Genomic DNA, 21,939 nt, shown 5'->3' with positions numbered 1-21,939 from the left:
GCCGTACAGGCAAGATATTCTCGGTAGCTTGCCGGGCTCTCTGAGAGGGGCAGAGGAATCGAACCTGGCTTGGCCAGATATATATATATATATATATATATATATATATATATAGTCTATTTTCTTTTAAATATGCAGTAACACCAATTAAAAACCATCATAGTCTGGGGATGTGGATCAGCAGTAGAGCACTTGCCTTATATGTTTGAAGCCTTGGGTTCAATCCCTGGTACTATTATTAAAAATAGCCATCAAAATAAACTAGGCCGGAGGTATGGTGCCACCTGCAGGTCAATCTGTACCTGTGAGGCGAGTGCATCAGCAGCCTGATGCGTCTTCAGACTTCCAGATACCCCAAAATTGCTGCTGTGCCTTTGGCCAGACCCCAAAAACTTGGGGCAAAGTTTACCAAAAAAGTAAATGGCCAGAAGTTAGGTATGTGGGAAACACACCCACCAACCACCTCTGCCTCAGCTATATAATTGGAGTCATGGCCTCTCTGTTTCCTGATTGAACTGCTTAATGGCCAAGATCCCAGAGATTCAGAAACAAATCTCGAAACCCAGCGTCTTTTGGCAGAAATGCGTCCGGTCTCTACAGAAAGTTACCAGTGCTGGGCCAACCCAGGTGGGAATAGGTTTCGTGCCTTGTCCTGTTCCCCTGGGCAGCCATCCTTCAGAGGCCACTGGACGGTCAGGTTTTGACCCCCAGTGACGAGACATGCAGGGCCTCATGGGATGGGGGTGAAGCTGGTCCTGTCCTCCCCACCCCAACAAGACCCCAAGTCATCGCCCACAAACTGCCTCTCTGGCTCCTGATCAAGCTGCTTAACGGCCATGATCCCAGAGACTCAGTGACAAATCTCGAAACCCAATGGTTTTTGCCAGAAATGCATTCGGACCCCACAGTACATTACTGTCGCCGGGCCACCCCAGGGAGGAAAGGGTGTTGTCACTCCGCCTGCTCCCCCTTGGCGACTTGGTGGCCATTATCCTCCAGAGGCCATTGGACAGTCAGGTCTGGGCCCACAGTGACGAAACTTGTTGGGCTTCATGGAATGGGGGTGGAGCCGGTCCTGGTCTCCCTGTCCCAATGAGACCCCAAGTCAACACCCATAAACGGCCTCTCTGGCTCCTGATCAAGCTGCTCAATGGCCATGATCCCAGAGTCTCAGGAGCAAATCTTGAAACTCAGTGGCTTTTGGCAGAAATCCCTCCAGATTTGCTCAAGCTCGAGCGGGCCCAGTAACGTCTCCATTGGAGACTTTGTTGTTACTGTGTTTGGCATGTCGAATACGTCACGGGGAGCTTGCCAGGCTCTGCCGTGTAGGTGAGATACTCTCGGTAGCTTGCCGGGCTCTCCGAGAGGGGCGGAGGAATCGAACTCGGGTTGGCCATGTTGGCCGCTTGTAAGGCGAACGCCCTACCCGCTGTGCTATCGCTCCAGATTTAAGTGTTAAAATTTCGGAATTTCAAAATCACATGGCCCTACTGCAGCCATGCGACATCATATGTTATTCATAACCAGCAATAGAACACAAATTGTCTACTGTTGCCTTTTCAGCAGATCTGAGTGCTGGGGTAAAATCTCAAATAATAATGGTGGGTCTGGTGTCGAAATATTAAATGTGATCAAAGTAGAGAGATAGTAATGTGAAAATTATCTGCCCCATAGGTAGAGGGAGGGTGTGGGATGGGGGTATACTGGGGTTTTTGGTGGTGGAGAATGGGCCCTGGTGAAGGTATCGGTGTTTCATTGTATGACCGAGACTTCAACCTGAAAAATTTGTAACTGCTCTCACGGTGATACAATAAATAAAATTATAAAAAATGAAAAAAAAAAGTAAGGTGGAGTTCATGCCCAATTCAATCAGCTAATCAGTGGCTGAATAAATAGCAGTACTCCTACATAAAAAAAAAATTTTAAAAAATCAACTAGGCCTATTTTTATAAAAATATTGTTACACTGTTAATTATTATTTATAATAATTTAAAATATTAGTATTAAAAACTTCCTAACTTAAATAAGACTTCTTAATTTATTCAACATGCAAATATTCAATATAGCTCTATAAGAAGAGCATGCAGTATAAATATTTTCAATTATTTGGCCATGAAAACCTTCTATTTTGTCATATATTTTAACATATGCCAGAGTGAGCCCAGTGGAATAAGTAGTATGCCAAGCCAAGAACAATGCCTACAGGAAATCTGGACTAAATCAGGCCTCTAAGGTAATTGCTCTAGGTATAGTGAAATAGAAGCAGCACTCTATTGAAACATATTTATTCCCCAAAAAAGAATAGCAGCTAAAATTTAAATTGAGATATTTTTGAATACATTCAATATATAAAACAAGCCAGTGAATTTGTTTTATAATGGTTTCAAATATAAACATGTGAAATCAAATTTGAAGATTTCCAAATTAAATTAAACTTATAAGGATGCATCTTATAAAAGAAAACTCAATTATAATTTTAAATATATCCTTCAGGATATAAAATTTGGTCTGAATTGTTCCAGTAACTATCCTTGTATTAAAAAAAAAGTCATTCAAGATAGTGTCATGAAAACAATTTTCATCATGCTTTAGAGATTATGGTCAAGAATCCTAAATACACCTTACTTTTCTGGTCTTTGATATCTGGAGTGAGGTAACTCAAGTAGTTGGAATCAGCAGAGCTGAGGTTGGGGACCCATCATAAAGATGGCTTCACATGTTTGTGGCATCATGGGAAGGATAGCTGAAAAACTGGCCTCCAATGAGATGATTAGTTGAGCATGTATACAAATGATATTTACAGCCCCAGTATAATTAGATGTCTCACATCAAAGTACACGTTTCAACAAACAAGTAAGAAAGTTATGGCTTCTTATTATCTAGTCTCAGAAGTCAGTGTCAATTCTGCCATACTTTCTTAGTTTAAGCCATCACAACCCCACCCAGATAGAAGGGGAATAGCCTTGTACATCCCTTACACCTCAATGAGAAACTCACTAAAGAATCTTTATAAACTTCAAGGGCTGGAGAGATAGCACAGTGGGTAGGGCGTTTGCCTTGCACGCGGCTGACCGGAGTTCGATGCCCAGCATCCCATATGGTCCCCTGAGCACCGCCAGGAGTAACTCCTGAATGCAGAGCCAGGAGTAACTCCTGTGCATCTCCAGGAGTAACCCCTATGCATCGCCAGGTGTGACCCAAAAAGCAAAAAAAAAAAAAAAATCTTTATAAACTTCTAACAAAAACACTTTATAGGACGTTACTAACATTTTCCCCACCAAAGAAACTAACTCTTATTAGGAGTCTTTTATCCACCTTAGAAAAAATAAAGTAGCATGACAGGATGCTTTGAAGGAACTCAGAATACAAACTCTAAAAGAAAGATATAAATCTTGAACTTTATAATGTGCCTGTCAAGTTTACAAGCAGAGATGGGGAGGGGAGGGATTCTGAGAACACTGGTGGAGACAAGTTAACACTGGTCATGGGACTGGTGTTGAAATATTATATGCCTAAAACTATCAATAACTTTGCAAATCACAGTTCTTTAATTTAAAAAAAAGAAAAACAAAAATTAAAAAAGAACTGGGTCTTGTGAAAAACAAAAGATCTTAAGAGATGGAACTTGAAAAAAAATTGAGTGCCAGTGTTTGTGGGAATATTTCTATGTTAATTATTTTTTTAGACAAGAGAAAAAATAAGTATAAAACAAGTGACTCAATTAAAGAATTAAGAACAGATCTTACAATTTATAATATCTGATCAAAATTTCTTCCATTACTGACATTAGTCTTATCACAACATACTATTAAAAGAACACAGTGCATTTAAAACTTCATATCTGGCTAATCAGAAAATGATTAGTCAATAGATGAATCAACTCTTCAAGTAGATATATAGGTTTGTTCCTTAATCTATATTTATCTATCCATCTATTCATGAAGTTCTTTAGCAAGTTAAGTATTGAGTATTTCGACATGAACATGCCAACAGGCACATGGATAAATCAGTATTGTTAGTTCTGTCTTTAGACAACCCAACCTAGAGCAATATTTACACACTTACTTGTTCAATTTTGGGGGGAAATTTCCACTACAAAAGAATCTTAAATCTTAATGTGTTAATAAATTGTAAGACAAATAATGATCAATCAAACATACACACATAAAAGTTGTCAAGAAGTATACTGGTGAATCATTAAATAAATGGTGTAGTGCGTAAGTGATCAGATCAGTATAAAGGTCACAGTGCAACTGGAAATGGAATGAATCCACGGAGATATTTAGTAGGCTTTATTTTCCCTAAAAAATAGCTTACTAGTGGCCAAATTTTTTGATGTTATATGTTTTCAAAGGAATTTGACAACTAAGAGGTATGTAATATAGCAAATGTTAAATTACATGTTCACTTGTCTAACCCAAATAATATTTAGCTCCCACACTCTGTTTATGAAATTTGGTGAAAAGACCGACATGAATTTTTATTTTTCAATAGTGCATTCTACTCCTTTGTACCTTTCCATTGCTCTCCTCCACACACTCTCTCTCCCCCACCCCTCTCTCTCTCTCCCCTAATCCACTCTTCACTCCAATTCTTATCACTCACTCATTGATTTTATATTGCACCATGATATCAGAACTTATAAAGTTCACAAAAAATTAAAATAAATAAAAGTTTTCAATTAATGGTCATGCGTAGCTATTGATACACTCATATCCATAGTATATGGTTCAGTTGAAGTGGCTAATGCTACACTGACTCGATTCCATATTGTTAAAACTGTGCTTACAGACTTTTTTATCTACTCTTTTAAATCATTGTAAGGGCTGACTGCCAATCCTTTTGGATCACTTCCGCATAAAAAGAATTTTATAAAACATTTTTGCTTGGAGTTAAAGTGTTCAGAAAACAAAAAAAAACATGAATAGAACCATATTTCTATCAAGAATATTTATAAAACTATTCTTTTATTTTGTTCTTGGCAAATCTATTTCAATGAAAAAGAAACTAAGACAAGATAGAAAATTAACAAGATCATTCTTCTACATGATATAAAGCATATTTTCTTTTTAAAGATCATCACCTTTAGGGAAATAACTAATTTACTAAAAAAGAAGATTAAAAAGCACATGAATCTTGAATATCATCTCTACAAATAAGAAAGAAAATATATAAAGAGCCCTGGTTGTAAGAAAATGAAAAAGCAAGTATTTTACTTATATATCAAACATACCTAATGCTAATCACTTTTCTCTAACTATACTGTAATTTTTACTATTTCGTTATCATTATAATTTATCTAATTATAATAAATTCATTTGACACTTGGAGATTATTATCTGAATCTTATCAATTTTCTTATCTTTTTGTTTCAATTGCTTACAATTCACAAATATTTTCCTTATTAAAATTTCTGATGGAACTATAGTGTGCAATAATGACAAGAAACATATAGTAGTAATTCTGAGGTTTTTTCTTTATCTTTTTGATGGAGGTACTAGCCATACAACATCTCAGTGACAGACTGCTATTGACACCAACATATTGCTTCAATCTGTCATCAACCTATACCTCTAACTTAGGGGTCTTAACCATATTTTACATATCAGTAATTCATCTTCCTTTTCTAAATATTTTTGAGTAAGATATTTAGGTATAATTCTTTACTGTTCATATCAACAAATGTGGTCATTATTTGGTATAAGATAATAACGTCTGATTTAAGAATGGTTTCAGTTGACAGCCTTATTTTACAGTACAATAAAGTTATTCCCATGTCGGATATAACAAACTTAAGTGTTTTGCTCAATTCACTGAGCTATTAGATCGTTGAAAAAAATTTTTACAACACTCCAATCTTGATGCTAATCCTCATCCTCCCATTGCTCCTGAGTACTATCCCTAAATAACAGACCACGCATTTTAACTATATCTACCAAAACAGTTGCACAGACGATGAACCTGTAGGACATAATTGCTCAAAATTTCTTTGGAGGTTTTGAAACTTCACTGCACATTGTAATCACCTGGGGAGACTTAAACAATGCTCTTGTTCTGGTCACACCCCAGAGATTCTAATTTAATTGGTAGAGAGTGAGGCCCAAGCATCAGGATTTTTTAAAGCTCCCAAGGTGGTTCAAATATACTGCCAAAATTGAGAACCACTGTTCTAAACCCTTGTTTTACAGAGGAGACTATTAACCCTATTAGTGACGTATACAAATGTGATGTTAAAACTAAATCTAGGGCCAGAGAGAGACAGAGAATAAAGCATGTGCCTTGTATGCAGCCAACCTGAGTTGGATCCCTGATATATCATATGGTTCCCTGAACAGACAGAATTCTAGACATAATTGCCACTTATTAAGGGCAGCTTAATCTTTGGGGAGAGACAATAGGTCCCACCATAGAGCTCAGAGGTCTAGGGGACATTCCCAGTTCTGCTCAGACATGTGTTGGATAGTCAATATGCAGGCCCAGGACGCTGTCCATGCAAGGAAATGCTGGCAAGAAAGTAGAATTAGGGATGGAAGTTGGTTCATAACCATGAAGGTATTCACCTATAACCACTAAGCTTTTGCCTCCATGCCAGGTTTCTTTGTTATACATTGAACAACTGGCATACATCACAAAGAATGAAAACAATACGGTGGCATGGGTGTGGGGAGAAATGAACTTTTATCCATTGATGGAGGGAATGTCAATTGGTTCAGTTATTTTAGAAAACAATATGGACACTTCTCAGAAAAACTAAGAATTAAGACTCCACAGGGTATAGCAATCCCATGTCTGTAAATCTAGCCCGAGGTCCCAAAACTTTACTTAGATAACAAATCTGTACTTCTTTGTTCCTTGGAGCACGATGCACAGTAGTCAAGATCTGGAAACCACCCAAATCTCTAAGAATAAATAGATAACTGGATAAAGAAACTGTGGTACAATGCCATCTACCACACCTCAGCCATGTTTCTGAAATTTGTAGGTAATATTATTCATTATATATTAAAATATCAATCATATTTAATGTTACGTTTTTATCCATTATTAAAATCCATTTTTCTTTATGTTCAGTGACCGTTGAGAAAATAATTCTTCATCATGAGACCATGAGTTTCATATTAGAGGGTTTTGTTGTTGTTTTCTTTTCTGTAGGGTGAGGGATATTTGTGTCACACCTGACAGTGCGTCAGAGATTACTCCTGACTTTATGCTCAGGGATCACACCTTAAAGGTGTTCAATGAACCATTATGTGGTGCTGGGGGTTAAGTCTGATTAGCTGTATGCAAAGCATGTGTCTTTTGTACTATTTCTCCACACACATCCCAGGTTAGAGGTTATTAATGTAAATAATTTAAAAGCAGTCCATGACATAGGAGTTCATCTATTCTTAAAAGAAAATTTACAAAATTTTGTTAAATTTTATGAGCTTTAATCATAGTGTATTGATAAATCCAAAGCCCATCTTTATCCAAAAATATAATAATCTTCTGAGTATGTGCCATAAAGTATTGTTGAAAACGTTTTTTCTGTTACTCTCTAGCACAATGTGTAGTAAAATCCAGCATTATCTTGATCATCCTGTTTACAGTGGTAAATTATGTCTTAACAAAAATTCTTTAAAAGTATGATGTTTGGTCCTTCCTCTATTTCTCTCATTTACTGTTCCCCACAGTGATTACAATTTTGTTCCCTTTAATATTTAAACCATGCCCTAGTCATTGTTAGCTAAAATTAAAATAGCTATAATTTGAGCAGTTAACAGATCTGAGGTATTTACTTTATTTTAAAATATAATTTATTTATTTATTTGTACTCTAAAAAACATACAAGTATTATCCCCATTTTACAGGTAAGCAAACCGAACTTAAGTAATGTGCCCCAGGTTACTCAGTGAACATATATGCAGAACACTGATTCAAATACAGTGTTCTAACTTCATAGCCCACTGATCATCTGACTACTCACAATTTTTAGCCTCTTCCATTCTGCCTTATGTTAATATATCTCATTGCCTGCACACAATCAGAGGCTGGGTAAAGTTTGATTTCTGTTTCTCCTTTTTTCATATTTGCTATCTCCTAAAATAAGACACTGCAAAAATACATGTCCAACAACTTGAAATAAAATACTAAATTAAATCAAACTCATTAAAATAATCACTTATTCACTCCATAAATATTTATTAAGCACATCTTTGTGCCAATTACTGACATTTGATAAAGATTGAAAGATTAGCAGCTAAGAAAGCCCTTCCTTGCCCTCTGAAAACAAAACTTTCAATTTGATATTATATATTCTAAAATCCAGGTAGTCATGATTAAATTAATATACTTTTAGCTTAGAAGAAAATCAACCAAAACTTAAATTAAAAAGTGAGCACCCAGGCACCTATGTTTACTCTATTCATATAGGTGAAATGGCAAACAACTGACCCATTAATAAGATGGTAAATCTGAGATCACTGAAGGAAAGCATGAGTTCTTTTATAGCAGAAGAAAGCACACTATATTTTAGGATTCCTAAATCCTTTTTCACCATTCAGCTCACATAGTATTTATTAATCAGATTTTATCTTCTAATTTGGAGAGTTTGAAGAATCACCTTTAAGAAATTTGAGAAAAGAGAAAAGGCAGAAATTCAAAGGATTGTCAAATATTACCTTGAGAGTCTGTATGCCTTGAGAAGAAATAGATAAATTCCTGGATTCATATAACCTCCCAAGGCTAAATCAAGAAGCTTTGTAATACTTGAACAGACCTATCACTCTAGAGGAAATTGAAAATGGTAATCATAAGTTTTCCCAAAAACAAAGTCCATGCCCATATGGATTCACTGGTGAATTCTTTCAAACCTTTTAAAAAAAAGACCTACTGCCAATCTTTTTCAAGATTTTTTTTCCAGAAAATTGAAGAAACAGATTTATGAGGTAAATATTACAGTGATACAAAAACAGAGACACCAAAAGAGAGCGAGAGAGAGAGAGAGAGGAGAGAGAAGCAGAGAGAGAGTGAGAGAGAGTGAGAATTATAGGCCAATATCCCTGATGAACATGACGCAAATATCCTCAACAAAATTCTAGTGAATAGTATCCAAAAACTCATCAAAAAAGATCATATACCATCATGCAGTAGGATTCATCCTGGGGATGAAAGCGTGGCTAAATATTTGTAATATTTGTAAGTCAATCAGCATCATATCCAGTATCAATGAAAGAAAAATAAAAACAATACGATTATTAAAAAATTTGGCGTCAGATGGTTGATAAAAAGATATTGCCATGGTCTTTAGTTTCTGGTGTGACATGTAAAGAACATTGAACTTAATACCCTAACCTAGAGAAAAAATAGGGTGTTGGGGGCACAGGTATTCTTTTATATCTATGAAATAAGAGATCATGGGCAAATTCCTGCTACCCAAATTGGAGAACGAGGCAAATATAAAGAACTACACCTTACCAGAGTAAAAAGCCATTTCCAGAGGAACCAGTACAAAAGTAGGAAAATATAAATTCTAATTGATCAATTGCCAAAATTGTCCTCATTGAAAGCAACAATAGTAAACAGTTCTTCAGTGTCAGAGGAAAAAATCTGAAAGGTTCCTTGCTGTCAGATAGGTAGGAGAGGCTCTAGAAATGTACTTTTGAGAAATAACAAAACTCAAGAACAGATTTCCTAGGCGTGAACAAGACTAAAAGCATGAAGGCCACACCACTCTCACATGCAAATACTGGAGAGGGGAAAGTGTAGCACCACCCAGATGCAGAAATCCAAGTCCCACCCAAAGTAGGTGTGTGGTATCTCCCTCAGAAAATGAGAAGCCACGCAGTAATCTATGAGATTATAAAGATATTATTCACAGTGCAAAGGTTTCGCTGTGAAAAAACCTACAGATTTTAGGGGTGGGGGAGGGGGGGAAGAGGTGAAGGAATTGTATAAAGCCTTTTCCTGAAGGCCACCTAGGCCTTGCTTTCTCAGGCACCTATTATACTCCGTACAGTGTGTGTTTCTTTCGCTTTCTTCTATGTGTCTTATCTGTGTCGACTTGCACTTACAAACCCACGTTGTCCCTTGAAACAACTATCTTTCTGTCTCTTTCTGCTTTATTTCAACCGGGGAGAACTCCATGTTCTCTCTTGAACATGCAATTTCTCTTCCTCTCCCCTCAATTTTTAGGGGGGGTACTGATGAGGAAGGGGAACACTGAGCAATATTCAGCAGTTACTCCTGGATCTACACTCAGGAATTATTTCTGGTGGGCTCCAGTGACCATATGGGGAACCTGGGATGGAATCTGGGTAGGCTGCTTTCACGGCTAGTGCCGTACCCACTATACTATCTCTCTAGCCCAAACTTTCACATCTTTCAAATTATTTTCATTCAATAGAAACTGATCTTGCTTCCCTATTTCATCTCCTCCTGGAATTTTTTTTCAGTGAGGGAAGGCAGGAGACCCAGAACACTCTCAGGGAGGTTAGGACAACTGACTTTCCTTTTCCGCAGAAAGAAGTTTCTAGCTTCAGCCTGAGTCCACTGCTCCCTGAGAATCGAGTGACACAGAGAACAAGTGGCATTCACGTTCACATGTAACTTGACAGCTGCCTCATGGGGCTGGTGTAACATAAATATCTGTGTCCTGTGGGTGCTGGCAACAGACTTTACCAGTTCCGACCGAAGCCAAACATTTCCTGGAGTGCAGGTGGCAGTGTTGGGTAGAGCAGATCGGTCGAAACACTTTTTTTTTTTAAAAATTAGTGAAACTCCATGTGGTAGAGTTGTTGACCTTACAAGTGTTTGTACTTGGGTTTCAGTCATATGATGATCGAGTACCCATCCCTCCACCAGTACCCATTCTCTACCACCAATGATCCCAGTAACCCTCCCATCCCTCCCATACCCCCATCCCATCCCACCTCTGTGGCAGGGCATTCCCTTTTGTTCTTTCTCTCCTTTTGGTTGCTAAGGTTTACAAAAGAGGTATTGAGTGGTAAACATGTTCAATCTATAGTCTACTTTCAACATGCATCTCCCAACCTGGGACCTCCTTTATTCCTCACTTTATACAGTATCCAGTAACAGGCTCAAATTCAGAAGGGGGTGGGCGGCCAGCACAAGGGCAGTCATGGGAGACCATTACTACTCTGTTAGCTCTACCATTTTCTAATAAAGATTTGAGGGGGAAAATGCATGTTTCCAGACTGCAAAAGGAAAACATAACCATTTTGAAATACATCACAGCTCTTCCTCACATTGCCATGACATTGGACACTTAGCTAGGTTAAAAGCGCCACAGGGGACAGCTTGGAAGAAAACCAATGAAGCCAACTTTGCAAAGGCAAGTGATTGTCTCTCCATTCTTGGGGTATCCCACAGCTCCACCTGAGATGCATGTTCTCAATCCTCCCCTCCCTTCTCTTCCTTGTCCTCAAAATCTCTAAATAAAACCTTTTGGAGGGCAAGAGCAATTGTACAGTGAATAGGGCATTTGCCTTGCTTGTAGCTAACCAGGTCTAAAACCCTGATACTCCATGTGATCTCTCAAGCTTTCCATGAGTTATTTTTGAGTGCAGAATCAGGAGTAAACCTTAAGGACTGCGTGAAACCACACCACCTCCTTCAAAAAAAAAAGTTTTACTTCACTGTTTGTCTCCTCCTGATAACTTTTCTGACTTTTCTGTGAGGTCAATGCAATGAATCTGAAAAGCATAGATAAGACCTCATATTCACTTTCCTTTCCTGCAAAGATCAATACCTCACTCCAGCCTATATACATGACCACCCTAGAACTCTCATGGCAGGGATTGTCTCCCACACCCTGCAGAACAAGTGGACATCAGGAACAGCTTAACATTGCCTTGTGGGTCTTGTGGGACATGGACATCCATTCTGAGCAGAAGTTCATAGGCAACTCTCCATTTCATTCCTCCGAAATTTCATTTTATGAAATTACTATGTTTTACAAAGTTATTCATAGCTGGCTTTTAGAAATACAATGTTCCATCATCAAATCTGCCACCGGTTCATCTTCCCTCCACTACAGTTCCCAGGTTTCCTCTTCTACTCCCACCCTGACTCCAGCCTGTTTTGGGTTGTTTATTTAAGTGTTTTGTTTGCTTATTTGTTTAGGTCTTATGATTTCAGTGCTGTTGACTCTGTGCTTTGGATATTTACCCTTATCATTGCTTAACACCATCTGTTATATTGGCCTTTGTCTCTGTTGCTTCCCATCTGCCTCCTTCCCTCCACTCATTGCCTTTCCTTCTCTCTCTAATATGAGACAAAGGGTAATCTAGGCATCCACCCTTAAAACCATTGCATTTCCTCACCCAATTATTCTAAATACCACGTAAAAGTCACATCATCCTGTGTTTATCCTTCCTCTGGCTTTCTTCATTTAACATATCTTCTAGTCCCATCAATGTTGCCGTGAATTGTAGGATTTTATGATTCCTTAGTGCTGCATAGTATACCATTATGTATACTATGTAATCCTTTTGTACCACATCTCTGCCCACAGAAATTATGAATCCATTCTGTATATATATATGTATATGTATATATATATATATATATATATTACATCTTCATGACTCACTGAACTGTGTTGGATATCTAGGTTATTTCCAATCTTAGTTATTGTACTGAGTGCTGCAATAAATAGTGCTGTGCATATGTTCTTTTAAATGAATATTTTTCAATCCTGGAGGTCAATGCCCAAAAGTGGAATTGCTAGGATTGCTAAGTTATGGCAGATCTATTTTAATTTTGCTGAGAAACCTCCATACTAATTTCTGTAGGGCTTTAACAAGACAATATTCCCACCACAGTGAATGAGAATTTCTTTTGTACCACATCTCTACCCACAAAAATTGGTTCCATTGTTTTGATATGTGCCATTCCAACAGCTGTGAGATTTTTGTCTCGATTTGATTTTCCCTAATGGTAAATGATGATGACCATTTATTTTTCTTTTTGGGTCACACCCAGCAGTGCTCAGGGGTTATTCCTGGCTCTGCACTCAGAAATTACTCCTGGCGGTAATAGGATGCTAGGAATTGAACCTCATGCAAGGCAAATGCCCTACCTGCTGTTCTATAGTTCCAGCTCCCTGATGATTATTTTTTAGTGTACCTATTGCTCATCTGTCTGTCTTCCTCAGAGAAGTTCCTGTTCATTTCCTCTCACCATTTATTATCAAGTTTTTTAATTCTTGTTTTTGATCATTATGAGTAATTTATGAATTCAGGATATCAGCTCTTCATCTGATGTTGCTATTGTTCAGTTAGCTTTCTTTTAGATTTAGCCTGTGTTTCTTTTACCATCTATAAATTCTTTAACTTGATGTCATCCCATTTGTTTATTTTTGATTCTGTTGCATTTGCCATTGGCAGTGTTTCATTGAAGACACCTTTAAGATTCAGATATTGGAGTGTCTGACTACATTTTCCTCAATGTATTTTATAGGTTCTGGTCCGATCTCAAGGACTTTGATCTACTTTGAATTGACGTTGTGTAAGGTATGAAGTATTAATCCATTTTTCGATTTTTACATATTCTTTTTCAATTTTGCCAGCACCATTTGTTTACTCTTGGGTTTGTCCTTGTATATTCTATTCTGATCCATTGGTCAAAGAGTCTGTCCTTATTCTAATACCATGCCATTTTGATCATGATGGCTTTACAGTCTAGTTTTAAATTAAACAGTGAGATACCCCAAGTTTCCAGCAGTGTAGGACATACAGAATGGGATCCCCAGGCTTCTTGGTGTGTGTGGCTATTCTGTATGGGGCTTCAGTAGCAAACTTTCATTAATTCTAAATCTCCCATGCACTTGCCTGAGTGATAGGGTAGGCATAGAAAAGTGGTAGATTTCCTTCTCAAGGCTGCCTCTCTCCTCTCTACTACAGGGAGACTCCACCAGGAGCAACACCTTATGACACATAAGATCTCTTTATATCAATTCTTTCGAACCACTATATCATTTACTCCTTTAAACAACAAAAAAAACTACTAAAATTCAAGAACAAAATTTAAGAGAAATTGTAAAAACAGATGCAACTCAGTGGATTGAATTATGCTATAATTTTAAAACAACTATGATTAATGCAAAAAGAGTTGCATTAGACAAAGAATAAAACATACATAAAGTTTAATATAAGCAAAGAGATATATTTTTTTACAAATTAAAACACAGCTCTAGAAAATTTTTAAATACTATAGGAGAAATTTAAAATGACTTTGAGAACCCCAGTAATGAAGTGACTTTCAATCAATGTAGCAGGCAGATGGGGGGGGGGTTCTTTAGGGAAATAATAGTACTTAAGAAGAGTTGCCTATCCCATAACCCAAAGTCATCGGAATCATATTTCTTTGAGATGCAAATATTGAACTCTTTGAAAATGAGAAACTGATGCACCACCCAGAGAAAAGTGGACCCCTCAGAAAAAAAGAAACTACAGAAGATTCTAAGGATTATGATGAGATTATGAAACAGTGCAAGGTTTTCTTGGTGACAATGCCTAGATTAACTTTCATGTATCCTGAAAACTCCATGCCAAGACCATTTGGAGGAATTCTATAGAACATCCTCACAAAAGGCATTTGGGACTTGCTCTTTCAAGCCAGTGTTCTCTCTTGAGCACTATTTCTCTCTTTTCCCTCACATCTAATTTCTTTCCATAAAAACTATCTTTTTTTCACTGAAACAAGTAGAATCTAGCAAATACAGCTCTCCCACTAAAGTACAATAAGGAATCATCTACATAACACACACACACACACACACAAAGAATCATGCACTCAGCTAAATTTACATGAAGAACACATGCTTCTGTACATTCCAAGATGTGTGATGACAGTAAAAAACAAGGGCAGAACTATGTGATATACACAGACCACCATTATTCTAGAAGATCTGATACAGAAGTAGCAGACAGAAGACAAAAGTAGATACAATAGTGAACTTTTCAGTCTGAGGTAAGACACTGTACTGCTGGAAAAATCCCACCTATGGGATGAAAGAGGGAATAAAAATCAAAACTTAGAACTGGAACTTAAGAATTGAAACAGCAAGACTGCCTGAATCTCCTTCTTGCATTATCAGAGTAAAACCTATCCAACAAGTTCAGAACCAGAATTAGGGGTTTTGAGTCAGACTTCTGACATAAAGAATTCTCTCTTCAGAGAATGCTCACAAGGACTGGGAACCCTTCCTTGTGCAGTTTGCCTTCATTTCCACTACCACAATATCTAAACAATTAAAATTTTGGTTGTTTTCCATTTTGGGGACACACTGGCAATGCTCAGGGTTTAGTCCTGGCTCTAGGCTCAGAGATTACTTCTTGCAGGCTCAGAGGAGCATATGGAATACTGTAATCCAACCTGGGTTGGTTGCATGCTAGGCTAGCACCCTAATCGCTGTACTATGGCTCCGGTTCCCACTGTGGTAAACTGAAGTTTTCAGTTTTATGAGGATAAATGCTGAGGGGCATTGCCCACCCTCTATCCAAGAAACAAATGAAAATATCCAATATGAGAGTCATAAGCATCAATTTTAGGAAACAAAGGAGTTAATTCAGCATGTAAACAAATAATTCAGCAGGCCACATTTGCAAAACAAAGTTTAATTGCTCAAAGAAAATAACATGTCTATAGAAGATACACCTAAGGACAGAGAATTGGAGGCGGTAACAAAGAAAGAAAAAGAGTAAATATTAAAAAAAGTTAATGATACAAAAATCATTTTAAATGACACAATCATCTATGACTGAAACAGGAATAAAGAAAAAGCTTGAAAGCACAGATCATAAAATAGACATCAAACCAGGAATCAAAAGTTTCTAAGAACAAAACCCTTGTCCAAGATGGCACCAACAATGCAGTCATCAAGATTTTCAAAGAAGTACTAATACCCATTCTGCTCAAATTCTTTCAAATAACCAGAGGAGCACATCCATGAGACTAGCATTATTCTCAAGTACCAACTCTAATAAAGATAGAACAAAAAAGAAAAATACAAAAAGACATCTGATACACACAGGTGTAAAAACCCTCCATGAAGTCTGCAAATTGATTTTGGTTTTGTTTTGTTTGGAGGTACACCCAACGATGCTCAGGTGCAACCTCTGGCTGAACTTAGAACTGAACTTTGAACTCAGAAACTAGTTCTTATGGTGTTCAGAGATCCACAAGAGTTGCTAGGGATTGAACTTGGGTCAACCTGATCTGTGTAAAGGTATATCATAGAGTGGGACTTTCAAGAGTTTTTGTAGGAATAACTGAAAGTCAAGTGAGCTTTAAGAACAGTGTATGGTGAAATAAAAAACTTAAATTAGAAAAAAACCCTCTCAACACACACACACACACACACACAAAATCATTCAGCCTGATAGATCTTCCTCCAACCATAGTACTTGTTTTACCTAAAAAATATTTTCCAAGATACGGAATTAAAGACTGAGACCAAGGGTTACGCCACCATGTCATAATGTAAAATATCATACATGCTTGAAATTCTAAAGATATTCTTATAACTGAATATTGATATTTATAAAAACACCTCAAACTAGGGGTTGGAGTGATAGCACAGCAGGTAGGGCATTTGCCTTGCATGCGGCCAACCTGGGTTCGATTCTCAGCATCCTGTATGGTCCCCTGAGCACTGCCAGAAGTAATTCCTGAGTGCAGAGCCAGGAAGTAACCCCTGTGCATCACCGGGTGTGACCCAAAAAAGCAGAGAAAAAAACAACCATCTAAAATGACAGCCCAGCTCACCTCAATTCAACATTTACAAAAATTTTAAAATATGATAGTAATTTAGGGTTTGGGCCTATAATAGGTTGTTTCAATATAACTAAAGTAACTCCTCAGTTCATCATTTGGAATAATAAGCCCCTCACCCTAACCACCAGAAAAGATTTTATATTTTCTGCCAAATTAAAAAAATCAATCTTTCTTCATCCATACAAATTAACCAGGTTATCATAAAAATATGAAAAAATAGAACAGAAAATATATCCCATAGTCAAGATAGTACAAAAAAGAATAAAAACCCACAGATGACTCAGTTACTAAAATTAGAGCCAGAGACTTATAAAGAGCTATAGAAATATGTTATTGAATTTGAGTGAAAAATAAATATGATGTGTGAAGATAAAATTAACAGTTTTAAATGGAAATGCAAATTATAGAAATAAAAATTGCAGTACAATAGAAATACTCAATGGAAGTTCTTAACACATATTTTGTGATATTTTAATGAGATAATATTATAGAAGGAATAACCAAAAATTTGGAAACAAGAGAGTGAGACTTAACCAAGAAGAAAAAAGAAAGAGCATGATGGAGAAATATTAATCAAGTGGCAGATACCTTCAGTATAGCTTCTCACACACAGGTCCTCTTGCTTTCCAGTTAGAACTGCTGTATTTTCCACTGGTCGATTTTTGATGGTAGTAAGGCACAGTATGTGTGTATTATTGCAATATTTTCCAAATGCTGTAGTTTTCTAATCCTGCTTTCAGAACAGTGACCAAAGAAACCAGAATAAAAGAGGCTCAGAAGATTATATGCAGGGAAACATGTAGTACCATTGTTTTTGTTAACCACACCTGACAGTTCTCAAAGCTTATTCTTATCACTGCACTCAGGAATCATTCCTTGCAGTGTTTAGGGGAAGGGGTGTTCAATATCGGGTCAGGAAGAGCCCCATGCAAGTCTAGCGAGAACCTTACCCACTATACAATTTCTCTGGTCCTACTGTAACATTCTTGAGTTCATTTCTTGACTCCACCTTGCTGATGGAGTAATGGGGGGGGTGTTATATTTAAATGAAAACATTTTGATTTTTAAATTAGCTGAATAACATACAATTGCATTGACATGGACATTAGCAACATCCTCTTTTTAATTAATTTCATAACGTATCTTATTTTACTGTCTGTAATTGAGTGCTGTTCAGTGAACTCTGGTAAAATCCTTTACATACAATTAATAATATAGTTATGTCTATAATTAATCTATTGAAATAAACACTTAATTTTTGTCCAGTAATCTAAAAAAAAGTAAATGTTTACCTTAAAAGAATAAGCAGTAATTTAAACCAAAAATATTGATACATCTCACTCAGCTCTCACTTCCATTCCTACCCTATACTAGAAGTGTTCTATTAATATTGAAACTTAGTCACTGTCACTGTTCGCCCATTGTTCATTGATTTGCTTGAACAGGTCCAGTAATGTCCCCATTGTATAAAATGATGATTATATGATCCAACACTGTATTATATCACTGCAATTTGCTTAAATGCTCTCCAAAGAAAAAAAGGTGGGAGGGAAAAAGCAGAAGTCATTGCATTTTGTATTAATTGAAAATAGGTTAGAAAAAAATAAAAACTGAGTTGAAATATTGCCAACTCAAAATCCAAATATTCAGATAACCAATACCATAATTTTCAAAATTATAACATGTTTTCTCTAATAGCTGAGATTACCTTTTAGATGCCTTTTTATTATTTAACCCTTGATCAAAACGTCTTCTATGTCCTAAAATTCTATTTAAATATTATTTCATAAGATATATAAAATTTATTTAAGTTCTTAATGTTAGATAACAATTTTCCTAAATTAGAGCATTCCAGTTCTAGTTTGAAGTAGAATTACATATACATAATTTTTATAGATTTTATTACTTCCTTAGAATATATTCTAAGAGGATGACTTCATAAACGGTGGAAAATTACCTAAATTAAAGCAGAAAATACGTTGAAATGGAAAACTCTAGTTACTTACTAGAGATAATTTATCTATGATCATAGCATTCTACAAATCATCTACAGAAATGCTGCAAAAGTTAACAATGATTGAAGGTATTGACATGCTACGAATTAATTATATACCAAAAGAGTTAGGATTATTTATTTAATTTGGTGGGAATAGCCATAAAAGTTGACTATCCGGTATTTAAATTTTTGAGTTGCTATATTATTTAGAATGATTTACTTAAATAGTTGTCTGACACACAACTACACACAGAAAAATTTGAAAAAAAGCTACAAACAACTAAGATGAAACAACCACTTGGCTTCTCTAATTAAGAAAATGACAATCTTTCTCAGTTCAAAGATATACTGAAACACAGTTCAGCAAAGGAAAAAGAACAAGAATATATTTTTCTTCTAAACTATTTGTTCTGTCACTGCCTCTTTATTGTAACAACCAAATTTTCATAGGGAAGTTGTACATCCTGACTTTTCCTTCTATTTGAAATCCAGTTGCATTCTTGATTGCTAATAATTGAAAGACCAATGCTTCATAGGCTTGACTAAATGTCATTTGAAGTGGCATCTTTCCAAGATGGCAGAAGCTATAATATTGATCAAAATGAAGAAATTGTGGAAAATGTTGGAGCAAAGGATAATAGGTCTTTGTTTGATCTTCACAGTGGAATACTAACTTTGAGCTCATTTTTATGCTGTCTTTTGAAACATAATAAAGATATTTATTAACTATAACATAAAATACATAAGAAAATAATTTTATAATTATGATACTCTCTTAGGGAAAAAGGTGCAACCCCAAAAGCAAATCAAAAGTCAGTAAACATATGTAAAAACAAAAATTCAGTATATAACAAAATTAATGCTGATATAAGTTGTGTTTCAAAACTAGATAGCCATTTTGGGATAAAAACACATTTCTAACATCAGTAAACATTCAAAAAATATTTAAGTGTGAAAATAAAATTATACTAGTTCAAATAAAAACAATGGGGGTAACATCCATAATTCAACAATGGGAGCCTTTATAACTATAAAAATATAAAGCTATAAAAGAGATAAACTTCATAGAATCTCTAAAATTTTAAAGATAAAATCTGAATTAAAAATAAAAACAATGTCAAATATTTATCTGTCACATTTTTATCAAAATGGATGGATCTTAAAGTGACTATGCTAACTGAAGTAAGGAATGAAAAATTGTTCCTGATTCATGTCACTCATATCTAGAATATTAAAAACTCTCACAAGTAAATTGTTAAAAAATCACTGTCACTGTCCTCCCATTGTTCATCGATTTGCTCGAGCGGGTCCAGAAACGTCTCCATTGTGACACTTGTTACTGTGTTTGGCATATCGAATACATCACGAGTAGCTTGCCAGGCTTTACCGTGGGGGCGAGATACTCCCGGTAGCTTGGCAGGCTCTCCAAGAGGGGTGGAGGAATCGAATCTGGGTCAGTCAGGTCAGTCGCATGCAAGACAAATGCCCTACCTGCTGTGCTATCCCTCTAGCCCTGGCAAAAAATAAAACTTAAAAATATCTCCTAATCTCGGTGAAGCTAAGGTGTTTACTGGAGAAAAAGTTTGGGGAGGCAAAGGGCTATTTTACGTAGTAGTATGGTACCGGAATTTTACTTGTGATGGTTGTGATGAGTCCCAAACACATACAGGCATCAGGTTTTAACCATGAAATTCTATAGTAGTTTCACCAATTATGGATCAACAAAAAGAGTAAAGTATTAGCAAATTCAAATTTCATTATCACAATGATATATAGAAATTTTATGTATATATGTCTCCAATATACAGAAAATATTTGAAAAGAATGGTAAAAAAATAAAAGCAGAGAATATTAAAATATATTTTACAGACCTGTAAATACAAATGACTTTTTGAAATGATGCTTTTAACCAGAAAGAAATTAGAATTGTTGCCTTCAGGATATGTCATTATTCACAAATAATTAAAAGGTGGGCATTTGTGGATGATGACACCAATTATATTTGGGATTTGACAGTTTGGTTAGTCTTAACCTTAATTTTTTATTACTCTTTATCATACAAAATAATTTTATTAGCTCTTTTGTATTCAATATAACTAAGAAGGAAAAATTAGAAAACCTTGACAGAATTTGAAAAGGAAAACTAATAATGAAGTGTTTGTGCTTGGTTTTAGCTTCTCTTTTACTTCGGTTTTGGTGGGAAATGAATTGTAGATTTATTAAAAATAGATCACTACTCTGTACAGGGATGTGACTCATTTGCAAGTTCAAGGGTCTGGATTAGGTCCCTAGCATTATATGCCCTCGATCAAACCATAAGCTTCCCAAAATTATTAGATGTGGATCTCTCAATAGTAAAAAATAAATAAAATAAAATAAAATGCTGAAGAGTACAAAAAGCAAAAGATAATAATCATCAATAATCAAATCATACCTGGGTAGTTATATTGAGCATTTTCATTTAATTTCCCTCTCAATTTATACTACAAATATAACTTATTTTAGCACACACAATATATAAAAAGAAATTTCTTTATGTAGTTTTCATAGAGCAAAATTTTCTAGGCAGATTTTTATTGAACTTATTAGAAACTGGGGAAATAATTTTAAACATCTTCAAAGGAAATCATAGTAGGGCGAGCAGTTTCAACATCTTAAACATGGGAGTTTGGAGAGGAATGGTGCATTTTTTATTTTTTCACACAAATGTGTATTGGATTATTAATTGTATTAGTTTGTGTGTTAGTTTGAGAACCCTATCATCTTGCCTCTTGTTTTATGTTATCTTCCCATACAGAAAGGTGTCACCCAAAGTACCATTTCCATTTTCTTCCCATATGAGGTGGACTGGAGCGATAGCACAGCGGTAGGGCGTTCGCCTTACAAGCGGCCAACAAGGCCGACCCGAGTTCGATTCCTCCACCCCTCTCGGAGAGCCCGGCAAGCTACCGAGAGTATTCGATATGCCAGACACAGTAACAACAAAGTCTCCAGTGGAGACGTTACTGGGCCCGCTCGAGCAAATCGACGATCAACGGGAGGGCCTTTACCTTTACCTTTACCTTATGAGGTGGAATGATTCTCTGATTTGAAGAATTTGAAGACAGAATTTCCCTGGGCATCTTCTCCTCCAGGATTCTCTCTGTCTTTGTGCAACAAGCGCT

This window comes from Sorex fumeus, unplaced genomic scaffold (genome assembly GCF_029834395.1).
Source record: "Sorex fumeus unplaced genomic scaffold, SorFum_2.1 ptg000034l, whole genome shotgun sequence".
Taxonomy (NCBI): Eukaryota; Metazoa; Chordata; class Mammalia; order Eulipotyphla; family Soricidae; genus Sorex; species Sorex fumeus.
This window is presented reverse-complemented; position numbering follows the sequence as displayed.